Consider the following 13113-nt stretch of genomic DNA (forward strand, 5'->3'; position numbering starts at 1 on the left):
AATAAACATAGTGTTAGATCGACTTTCATTGGCTTTGGTTTCCCTCATGATCTCACTCAACCATAGACTGCACCATACAGTTTTTTGGTCCTTCGAACAACTTCAAGTAAACTACAAGCTTTTTACAAGACAACAGTCTTCCTTCGAGCATATAGCTTTGCTGTTGACAAGCTGCACACAGTCATTCTGGACCTACAAGCTATCTGCAAGACAACAGTCGACAGATATTGCTCTTATGCTACAGTTAAATAACTAGAAATCTGACGAGGACAATGTGCACGGTACAATGCGTGTATACGAAGAGCGTATTACTTATTTTCATAATTATGACCATTTCGATTTTGTTTATAGGTTTATATTAAGAAAGAGTGCAAGCAAACGATTTACTATATTTACTATATTTAACGATTACTATTTTTAAGAGTAATCTCAAAACGGTAAGTTCACTTTATTCTAAAGCAAATATTTTAAATTGAATTTTTAAGAAATTGATATCATATATTTCATCTATACTAATATTATACCTAAAGTTGTAATGAGTTTGTCTTTTTGTTTGTTTGAATGCGCTAATCTCAAAAACTACTGGTCCGATTTGGAAAATTCTTTCAGTGTTCGATAGTCCATTTATCGAGGAAGGCTATAGGCTATATATCGTCACACTAGGATGAATAGGAGCGGAGCACTAATGAAGAATGTTTCAAATTTGGTTTTTTTTAGTAACGCGGACGAAGTCGCGGCCAGTAGCTAGTTGTAAATAAACTTTATATTTTTTAGGAATCGTGAAGTTCCACCTCTACATCGGCTTTTGTTGACATTGAGGTTCTACTCATTGGGCACAATGTTGGTTGCGGTAGCTGACTACATAGGAGTTACTAAATCTTATGCAGGACATATAATAAAAGATGTATCACAAGCTACAGATTATACGCAAAGTACATATACATCCAAATAGCCAGATTTCCTCGTGTATTAGGTGCTATTGAAGGCACACATATACTAATGCGATCACCAAGTAAGTATATAGTTAGTGTGTAGTTTTTGTTAATAATTTCTAAGATCATAGTAAAAATTCCTACAGATACTAATTAAATGTTTTTTCAAGAGATTCAAATATTGGTGAAGAGTTTAGAAATAGAAAATCTGTTTTTTCTCTAAATGTTCAAGGTGTGCGATGCTAATTTAAAGTTCATGAATGTTGTGGCTAGATGACCAGGGCCAACCCATGATGCAACAATATTTAACAACTCAGAGCTACGAGGTAGCTATTATATATATTACTACCAGCTGACCTACCTACTAGCTGACCCTGACAAACGTTGTTTTGCCATATGTTAACCCCCCTTAATTCCAACCCCACTTATAACTTGGGGTATGAAAAGTAAATGTTGGCCGATTCTCAGACCTACCCGATATGCACACAAAATTTTATAAAAATCGGCCCAGCCGTTTTAGAGGAGTGTGTTATAGTTCGCGTCATGTAAAAAGAACGCTGGCCTTGAAGCTGCGCAGAAGCGATTTATCGGTCTATTTGGTGTTATGGGGTAGGGGACGGGAGTGTTTATCACGTGTCGCATGCTTGCCGGTGTGCTATTGGTCGGACAGTTCGACGTCGACTCAAAATATTATCGCGCACAAAAGTTTTAAATTACAAAATTCTCCATTTACTATTTATTTCACTAAAAAACAAATATCAATTAATCATTTTAAACACATAAAAACTATTAAGATACGAATATCGAGAGTACAGATAATTAATATTTTTGAATACATTTCAATAACTAAAAAATTTGTTATTGCTTTTGTTTAAAAAAAAATGTGATTTTGTAAAGTGATAATTATTATACTTACTAGCTGACCTGGCGAACTTTGTACCGCCTTCTTTATTTTTTTCTTAAATATAATAATTAATATATCAAAATAAAATATAGCCTATCTTTCAAGTTGGATCGAACTGCACATGGTGTGCGAATTTTATTATAATCGGTTAAGTGGTTTAGGAGTCCATTGAGGACAAACATTGTGACACGAGATTTATATATATTAAGATTTAGTCCGAATTATTCGCACTTGTATTTATAGTATTTTTTAATGTACCTACCAATAACTATTATACGAAGCCGCGAGTGAAAGCCTAATTAAAAAATAAAACAGTAGTACTTTTGTGAGCGAGTATACCCATGCGCAAACGCACCCCCTCCAGTTTCTTTCAGCGTTCTTTTGACATGACGCGAACTATAACTAACATTGAGACACTAGAGTTTTATATTTATAATGTATATATAATATGTTACTTATTTCTACTACTTAAAATAGGGTTATTTCATATCAATCATATCACATATTTACAAGTTTTTAATTAAATTTTTATTTTTAGCTCAGTGTGAAAGTGGTGTTTACGGCATTCGATGGTTATTCGGCGATATTGAATATCCATGAAAATCCTATTTTTTAACACCGTTACTGAATACACAATGTAATAGTGATATAAACTACAACCGAGCAAACATTCTAACTAGAAATACTATAAAAAGGTACTAATAAAACAATGTTGATCATTGGATTTATTGAATATTGAGAACAAAATTAATTGAATTGATTATTGGTTATAATTTACAGAAGTTTTGGATCTTGGAAAAGAAGATTCCCAGTTTTGTCATGAAAAATAAGGCTACCTAGGGAAACAATACACGCTATAATTGTTGTTACTTCTAAGATGCATAACATTTGCAGACAAAGAAATTTACAGGAAGTCTAACCAGAAATAGATATACTCAATTTTAATATAATTATTAAATCTGCAAATGTTCTTTAAATCAGATTCAGGAATGGCAATCGTTAAGTAATAATTAATTTAGGTAAATAAAACAAATGTTTCAAAACACTTTAATTTATTTACTTTCCTCCAGTTTCCGTTCCTCCTCAAGAATTTCTAATTATAACTTTCTTCTCTTTAAAACAAACATTTCTTCTTGCATCATAATAATCAGCAATGGCCTGATTTCTATTTTTCACTGACATCTTGATGTCCTCAGCCAGAGTTTGTCGTTTTAGATTTCGTAAAAATCATATTAAGCAATTATATTAGTATACAAGTACAATACTGAATATTTTAGGGTTATGTACTAAAATAAATATTCCTACCTTCTCTACAGACAATAGTGGAATATTCATAAATTACAAAAATTACATAGAAATAGAAACAATGTTTGAACAAGTCATTTATTATAGACAAATGACTTAAACATTTTTTACTATAATTCAATATGAATTTAGCCAAAAACAACTCTATGGAGAATATCTCATATAATTTTTAACAAAAAAAAAACCGACTTCAAACAGGAAACTAAAAAGTGAAAAATAAATTTACTTAGTACAAAGTAATTTGTATTTTGATTTAGTTAATCAGAAATTATTAAATAAATATTTTATAATTTTGAAGTCGGTGCCAAGTAAAACAATAACTACTCTAGTATCTACTCGTAAGTTGTATTCAGTTTTCTTTCATAATTTGTTTCATTGACTATTAGGTTGAATACTGTTATTATTCTGTTATTGTTTTGACATATCCAATAATATTTTTTGTACTTGTTTGTTGTGTGTGTGTTGTTTGTATTTGTATTGTAGCCAGGTTGTTGTAGTATTTACTTGGCACCAACTTCAAAATTATAAAATATTTATTTAATCATTTCTGATTAACTAAATCAAAATACAAATTACTTTGTACTAAATAAATTTATTTTTCACTTTTTAGTTTCCTGTTTAAAGTCGGTTTTTTTTTAGTTAAAAATTATTTTATTTTACAATTTTCAGTGATGGGTAGACCTAACAAGGATGCTTTTTCTCTTGTGTCGGGGGTCCGGAAACATACACAATACACAAGCACAAACACCCAGACAATGACAAACATCTATATGGCCAATACAAATGTCTGTCGTGCGCGGAGATTGAACCCACTAACGCCAGCGCAACAGCCGGTGCTGTGACCGCTGCGCTAACGCGTCGACATACTATGAGTAAAGTTCGCTATCAGGTGTACGTAATAACAACCGGGACTGACAGCCTAGCGTGTTCTCTGAGGCTAGGTTGGGAGAACCACAAGGATTAACAACTAGACCGAAAATAAATATTTGTATAAACATAAATATCCACTCCGAGCGGGAATAGAACCCGCGACCGTCGGTGTTTAGGCGCCGCCGACACGGTACATGCACTATTATATCAAAGCGGTCGTCAAACAGCAAAAGGTAACTGTTGTAAATTGTTGAGTAATTCCCTCGAGTGTTTATGGGCTCCATTATCAAACCTGGTCCTGCGACACAGATGATCACACAGCAGGTAATTGCTATAAATTGTTAAAGAGTTCCCTCGACTATCTTTCTTCTCCATCATCAGATCCACTCCAGACCTTTATTAAATAGTAGTGCTTTATAGTACTTAATGAAAACATGATTAAATTTACTAGTCACCCTTACGATTTTTGAAAGTTTCCCTCGATTTCTCTGGGATCCCATCATCAGATCCTGGTTTCCTTTTCATGGTACCAAACTATGAATATCTCCTTTCAAACAAAAAAAGAATTATCAAAATCGGTTCATAAACGAAGAAGTTATCTCCGAACATACATAAAAAAAAATATATATATATATATACGGTCGAATTGAGTAACCTCCTTCTTTTTTTGAAGTCGGTTAAAAACATGGACAAATGCATACCAAATTCGTATATAGGGTTAGGAGAGTAGATCTGATAGATTCTTATAACTCGGTATGAGAATTGGGTCTGCGTTAGTCCATGTTTTATGAGATTTTTTCCATAGGGAAACTAGTTCAAGTGAAATTGCTTTGAAATTAAAATATTGCAAACATCAAATAAGACATGTTAGCTTAATTTTCAGCTCACCAAATAACATACATGAAATAAATAAGGTAGAGTCAGATATATAGAACCCAGAAACAAGCAGTGAAACAATATGCACCTTTACTTATTGTGGATGAAAAAGAAGCTTTGGACCGAGGGGTGTGCGGAGACAAAGCAGACGAAACAATAACAAAAAAACACAAAAGCGGATATCGATATTTTTTCAGACAATCTTTTTAAATTTAAGTACAATTTGTTAAATTTTTGCAATTTTAATGATTCTTGATTATGATGTTTGTATTGTGGTTCCTTTATGCTATATGATTAAGTATGATGATGATTTTTATTGTTATTATCTATTATGTGTGTGAATGAATGTTGATTTAATTAATAGTAATATTGTGATTAATAATTAATGTCCTTGGAATTCCTTATAAATTTTTCAATATTTTGTGATAAATTTTAATGTTAAATTTAATTGTTTTATATTTTTTATGATTTTTATAGTCGATTTTTTTTTTCTGTGATTTAATTTAATATGAATTTGTTACATATAACTTTATTTGTATATTGTGCGTCTGTTTTCTTTTTGCGAATTGTGTGTAACACCTATAATTAAGGCAACACTTATACTTAATATTGTAAAAATTTATTCTTTTTTGTTCTTGTTAGTGTATGTCTTGTTGGTGTTAATGTTAAATAAATAAAATAAAAAAAAAATAAAAAATAACCGGTGGTGTTCTCAATATAATAAGGTACAACCACTGCTTCCTGCACCATTTCCTCCACCTCCTCGACCACAACTTCACCACCAAACTGAATGCTGTAACCTTCACAGGTCGAACCAAAAATGGCTGCTATTTTATTCAGCGCTTCATCTAGTGGAATGTAGTCTGGTTTTTCACCTCCAGTCTAAAAGTTGAAGGGGTATATTTAGTAATGTTACAGTCTGTATTCACAAGTGTAGTCATTTCTTAGTAAAATATACTTTTATTTTGCAAGACAAATTGCATTAACTTTACATTTGCCATTTCACATAAAACATAGATTTCATAATAATAATTTATATATATTATGAACACCAAGACAATATAAAATACAAAATACAATACCTTATATGTATAATGAATAATGACGCCGCGTTGCCGCAACGGTCACAGCTATGGATTGTGCCGGTTGCGCTGGCGGTTGCGAGTTCGATCTTTGCACATGACATACATTTGTATTGGCCATACAGGTATTTGCCATGGTCTGGGTGTTTGTGCAGTCCTTGTGGGTCTCCCCACCGTGCCTCGGAGAGCACGTTAAGCCATCGGTCCCGGTTGTTATCATGTACACCTGATAGCGATCGTTACTCATAATGGGAATATATCCGTCAACCCGCATTGGAGCAGCGTGGTGGATTAAGCTCTGATCCTTCTACATGGGGAAAGAGGCCTATGCCCAACAGTGGGATATTACAGGCTGAAGCGATATGTATAATAGCTCCTTTTTTTGCTCGAAAGTGAATTATATATGATTGATGCGATTTTAGCGTCTTATTGTGTTGCTTTGATTGTGTGTATCAAAACCCAAGTTCAGTTATTCATCCTAATTTTAGTACTTCTTCTTTTTCGAACAGCTTTTTATTAATTTTCCCACTTAAGCCTTAGCTGCTCAGATGTAAGTGGGCTACTGACTATTAACGAATTGAAATGGTCTTGGTCTTTGGACCAAGTCACATCTTTAAGCTGGTTGTTGTTGGCATTTGTGGCTTTACTAAATATAAATTATATTATATAATTGGATTAGCCTCCACTCTGGTACCAACACCATCTCTTCTGTGGTAAATTGCATTCCTTTGGACCGAAATATGTGCAACATAAAGTGTTAAGATTCCTGCGCAAATTTGGATAAAAATAATAAGTTTCTTATAAAATAATACTTCTTCTTTTACTTTGGCTCCCTTGCCAATATCTGAGTGAAGCTTAGTCTACGTTACAAAAATTGTTAAGTTAGGACAGGAAACATTGCTTTGTGTAAGGCTTGTTGGAGTGAAAGTCGTAAGAGCAAAAATAAAGACCAAGAAAGGAATCCGGAAACTAAATGACGAGTTAGCAGGGCTTGTTACCGTTACCAATTACCATTATTAAGTACCGGTAAATAGCATTAATTTTAACAGATACCTTTTTTACCGTCAAAACTTTTAACGTTAATTCGGTAACGAAAACGTTTTTTAACGTTAAATAGAACTTTAACGATACTGATAACTTTACCTCTGACGTCACGAATTAACGATATTTTTATCGATACCTCTACAACGTTGCCGCTCCGTAGAAATAACCTTGAACTCGACGCGCTGGTTGATGAGCTGCAACAGCGCGTGGCATTGGATTATACCGCTGTAGGTACGAACAACAATGTACTTCCAACTACCTTATATATAGGGATGCAACATCGTTCATAAAAACATCGATATTTTTTAAAGTGCAACATCGATGTTTTCTTTAATTACTAGCAGGGTCAGCTAATACAGCCTTGATAACCTACTTAGATTCATTTTGATAGTCATGAATACTGACAAGCAAACAATTAGTTACTTTAAATGATACATCTGTAACGCATTAGGATATGAAAAGTAGTAGAACGACAAATTAAACAACGAAAGATAATCAATTTTATTATGAATTACACAAGTTATTTACTATTTTTTCTCATTACAGAATTCAAAAATAATCATTTCGATAATTACTGCTGAGCAACCGGTTTCTTTCTTGGGTAATTACAGCTCCAGCTTCAGAAAATATAAGAGAGTATATAAGTTATATACTCTATTGCTTCGTTCGCTTCTTCAATCATCAATACGGCGCGTTATGACCATATGTTCGTTGTATAGGGTTAAATTTTGTATAGAAGAACGGTTTGTGTCGTTGAATAAAAGATGTGTTCACTCTTTTTCAAGCTGTATGCTCGAAGGACCAAAAAAACTGTATGTATCCTCCACAAGTTCGAGCCAAAAATGGCGTGAACTCATGTGTTTTGCCCATCGTCACCACGCTGTGTGGTTACGGCATTAAAGAATATAGCCACCCCCTCTTTTCCCGTAGATGTCGTAAGAGGCGACTAAGGGATAAGTTCCACAACTACCTTGGAACTTAAAAAGCCGACCGATGGCGGGATAACCATCCAAATGCTGGCTTTGAAATACACAGGCCGAAGACGGGCAGCAGCGTCTTCGGTGCGACAAAGCCAGCCCTGCGGTCATCAGGCAAATAATAATTTTGTAATAAATAAGCAACATTAAGAAGGTTATTAGTTTTCAAGACAATCATATTACTCAATGTGCGTTGTTCTGTACAATATTTTTATAATTTAAATCAAAACTTGTAATATTGAGTCCGATTAGCGTCCGCGATGACATATATATATATATATATATATATATATGTCTTGGATGTACATTTATTTTTAATATACATATTTGATAGCATTTAGCAACTCTTCATAGGGATCTAAATGATTTACATAAATTCGCCTCCTCCACGAATACTCTACGAGCCAAAGTGTAAAATCTTGTTTATTTTTCCTTTGCATGAAATGATTTTTCAGACCCCTCCACTGGCTTAGAATTCTCTGTATGTGTGTCCCATCTGATGCCACAAATTTATTGTTAGGGTCACTATGGTCGTTCATTTTGTGGGTATATCCATGGTCGGGAAGGCTCATATAAGGTCTCCAAGAATCGGTGTGAATGATGGAACCTTCCGCGACATGTTTTTTTATAAGTGGCACCAATATCTTTGCCGATATCTCCTCATCAGGACACGCTTCGAGCCTGAGGTCATCGTTGCCATCTTCTATCATTCCGATTACCCAATGACCTTCAATATGCCGTCTCCGATTATTTTTACTTTTTTGAAATTTTGTTACATCAATTTGCACCACTTTATTAGGGCCCCCTATCTTTCCTTGGGTCCTTTGGTTTTTTATTTCATGGATGGCAATGGTTTCTCTGCAAGAATGAAACCAGTGAGTGACTGTACTGGTGGAAATAACTGGACTATCTTCACGTGCCAATTCTTTTCTGGTTTGATAGTAAGATAGTCCCTGACTAAATGCGTACATCATCTGAAAGATCATGGTGAGGGACAATTTCGCCTCTTCAAACCATGTCCCGCTAGCACGCGACACATCCTTCATCCGGCAATCGTTTTCCATACACCTGAAAGTGCCAAGTTGGCCCGTTTCTCTAAAAAGAGTCATTGGTTTCCGGTGGTATGTGCAGGTCTTTTCTGTCGGAAGCAGACCCCTCTCCTCAGCAAATTGAACACACTGATCATGTGTGTCCAATTTAGTAAAGATCTTATGCCAATTCCACATAGATCTGAAACAAATTAAAACATAATTGAAATGAGGTAGCAATTGGGTTGATGTCAAAATATACATTATATTCATTAAGTCAAACTGTAATGCCGTATATATATAATAGTGATTAATACTTTTTCTGTTCTTGTGAGTAGAAATCTTAAAATAAAAACGATATTAGCGTTTGACTAAAATAAATAGAAATACACTTCATTGAACACTATCTGAGAAAAAAATTTACACCGAAAGAAAGAATATATAGACATGTACAAAAGGCGGTCTTATCGCAAAAAAGGGCAATATATCTTCCAGACAACCTCTAGCATGAAAAGGATATGACAAAAGAATTAGATGGCATGGAGGTGTAAATACATAATATATACACGTAAATATATCAGTGATGTTCCGGATATCAGTATCTGTATCCGTAGATATCTGCAGGAAAAATGAGATCCGTATCCGTCACTTTTCTTGCCGATCTTATACATATCTTTTATTAATTTTCAAGATCAATTGATAGGAGTAAATGCTGCATAATAACTTAGATTATGTGATTAAGTAGAATAATTAAAAAATATTCGACACCTTTAATTACAAACATATATTCTAGTAAGTTATCATACTAATTGTATATAACTCAAAAATACTAAATGAACATTCTTATGAGATCACTATTACACATACTACATTACTTTTATTTATAAGAGAGTGAAAAACAAATGACATTTTTATTGAAACCACTTTTCGCGGTTTATTAAGTTTGTTCGATGTCCAACGTTTCCTGGACCTGGCTACTAAACAAAAGTAATACGGGCGCAATACAAGTCGAAACCTTTCCGGCCTAGGGTCGCCAGATGGTCGGGATTTGGCGGGATTCTCCCAAATTTTTGTATACCCTTCCGACTCCCGACAAAGAAAAAAAATCCACCGCAAAACAACTTCAGTTTAGGAAACGATTTTAAGTTCCGAATTTTCGACTAACGAAACTCGGCGCTTCGGCAGTATTGGCATGTTGTTATGCAACTGAGGTGGAGCACAGTAGGAAATATCCTGCTCAAAATCTGGAACAGCCCGACTGGGCTCAATGCTAAGCCCTCTCCTCTATAGTATTTATACATATGACTTAAGACTTGTCTATTAATTGCTTTTGCAATGTTTTCCAATAAGTATGCAGATGATATAGCAATGTATATTTCTTCTAAGAATATTTCAAATTGTTCCGCTCTCCTGAACTCTGCTGTTAATTATTTAAATAATTGGCTGGATAGACATGGCCTATCCATTTCAACACATTATACACACATTATTCAAAATGTGAGAAGAGTATAAACATTCTTCGCGCCTTCTCTGGCGTATTGTGGGGCTCTCACACATATACCCAGAAACTTCTATACAATTCTCTCCTTTGGAGTCACAGATTACGGATCGTTTTTCCTTGAGCCATGCAGTAGAACCTATCTGAAATTACTAGATAAAATTCAAACGAAAGCTCTTCGTATTGTCGTTGGTGCTATGAGGTCATCACACATAAATGCTCTTTAAGTTGACCCACCACTTCAACTTAGAAGGCAATATTTATCTGATGTGCTGTGTGGCTACGGCACTAAAGGATTTAGCCACCCTCTCTCTTCCCGTGGGTGTCGTAAGAGGCGACTAAGGGATAACAAGGTTCCACAACCACCTTGGAACTTAAGAAGCCGACTGATGGCGGGATAACCATCCAACTGCTAGCTTTGAAATACACAGGCCGAAGACGGGATATTTTAAGTACATTTATTTTAGATAACCATATTAAAATGTGAAGTTTTTCTTTTAACAACTAACATTTGTTTTTTTTTTAGATGAATAAGTGGTGTTAAGCAAACCATACATAACCTTGTAGTATCACAACGCTAATCTTATGAGCAGAGTCTTCAAAAGTAATTTAGGGAAAACACTCTGACTTTGGCAATTCCTATGGGAGTCCAATTATAAAAAAAGAAGAAGAAGAAGCCCGACTGGGCAAGTTCCTCGACCTGGATATTAGTGATCACAGCTAAATAATACTGATTTCAAGCAGTGTTGAGTTTCTGTGGTGAGTAAGGTGTCCTGGGGGGATTGGGGATAGGGTCGGGAACGCACATGCGATGGTTCTGGTGTCACAAGCATCTATAAGTGATGGTAATCGCTTACCATCAGGAGCCATACGCTTGTTTTGCCGACCTAGTTGTATAAAAAAAAGATGCTGTAATAAGAAAGCTACTAAGCAGCTCAAAGGCCGAATGCAAGATAAAATTCTATGGCAGTAAGAACAGATTCATATCAATTAGAGTATCCGATGCTGAAAAGGAACAATTTTATAAAGAAGCAGCGAAGTTTTTCAAACAAGCTATTAAGTACTTAGATGAACGATTTTATTTCCGTGAGAACTCCTTATATAAAAGACTCCCAATTTTCACTAAAAAATTGTGTTTGCTCGCAAACGAAAAAAAACGGACTTCAATTACATCGACGAGTAATACAACGTAGATCGACGAAAAAATACTCAAGTAACTGCGCGTTATCAAAGATTACTCGAAAAGTAGTTATCAGATCTCAATGAAATTTATATGTGACCACATGACAAACATCAGCTTTCGATTAAATTAAAAATTATTAAAATCGGTACACCCAGTAAAAAGTTATTGCGGATTTTCAAGAAGTTCCCTCGATTTCTCTGGGATCCTATCATCAGATCCTGGTTTCCTTATCATGGTACCAAACCAGGGATATCCCCTTTCCAACAAAAAAAGAATTATCAAAATCGGTACAACCAGTAAAAAGTTATTGCGGATTTTCAAGAATTTCCATCAATTTCTCTGGGATCCCATCATCAGATCCTGGTTTCCTTATCATGATACCAAACTAGGGATATTTCCTTTCCAACAAAAAAAGAATTATTAAAATCGGTACATCCAGTAGAAAGTTATGCGGTATAATACAACATAGGTCGACAAAAAAAAGCGTCAAGTAAAAACGCATTATTAGATATAGCTCGAAAAGTAGTTGTTAGATCTCAAATAAATTTAAATGGGACCAATTGGCACACACCACCTTTCGATTAAAAGAAAATTTGTCGAAATCGCTCCACCCAGTCAAAAGTTCTGATGTAACATACATAAAAAGAAAAAAAAAATTACAGTCGAATTGAGAACCTCCTCCTTTTTTGGAAGTCGGTTAAAAAGGACACTTTGTTCTCATAGAATGATCTCTTGAATCTAGTAAAAAAATTGGATGAATTGTATGAATGAATATTGTTTTTTAAAAAAAACATTTAATTTAAATCACCTCCAAGAAAGAAAAATGAATATGTCCAATGACAAAATATGGGTCTACTTTATTAGTAGGTGCAATGAGGTAAAAATTTAAAAATAAATTGTGTTTAGTTCTGTCTATTTCAGTAAGCAATGCTTATTGTGGAAAAGTATTGTTTACTGAAAAATCTATGGCTTTAATAAAAAAAGAGCCAATAATTTCACTCAACTTTGAGGTAAATTGTTTGAATTACAAATTAAATAGTGAAAAATCACTGAAATGGTAAAATCTGAGAAAAGTAACACAAAATACACGTAGAAAGCCTAAAAAATAAATTACTTTATTCAATTTCGTTGATTATTGATAATATAAAAATGTAGGTAATGAGAAAACCATTTTCTGTTTCTTTTTGTTAGTATTTTTTTTATATAGACATTTATATTGGCAGCGGACGATATAACAATAATGTAAAATGTTATTTTAAAAATATACATGAACTTTAATTTTATTTCATTTTTGTTTCTTCCGACTAAAGTCCCAATATCCCAAATATTTGTTTTTTTCTCCCGATAATAGGGTTAATCGATCTGGCAACCCTAGTCCTGCCCATTGTTACAGCGAGCATGACGTCAACTATCG

At 34.1% G+C, this 13113-nt stretch overlaps 1 long non-coding RNA gene across 1 annotated transcript; it reads left to right on the forward strand.

Annotated features, from left to right (window-relative positions):
* The first annotated feature begins 339 nt into the window (after nucleotides 1–339).
* On the forward strand, nucleotides 340–2881 carry LOC123665574. Its single transcript, XR_006745069.1, has 4 exons — nucleotides 340–437; nucleotides 775–1012; nucleotides 2375–2531; nucleotides 2617–2881. It is a non-coding gene; the product is annotated as an uncharacterized LOC123665574 (long non-coding RNA).
* Nucleotides 2882–13113: the final 10232 nt, after the last annotated feature.

This window comes from Melitaea cinxia, chromosome 24 (assembly GCF_905220565.1).
Source record: "Melitaea cinxia chromosome 24, ilMelCinx1.1, whole genome shotgun sequence".
In the NCBI taxonomy this organism is placed as follows: domain Eukaryota; kingdom Metazoa; phylum Arthropoda; class Insecta; order Lepidoptera; family Nymphalidae; genus Melitaea; species Melitaea cinxia.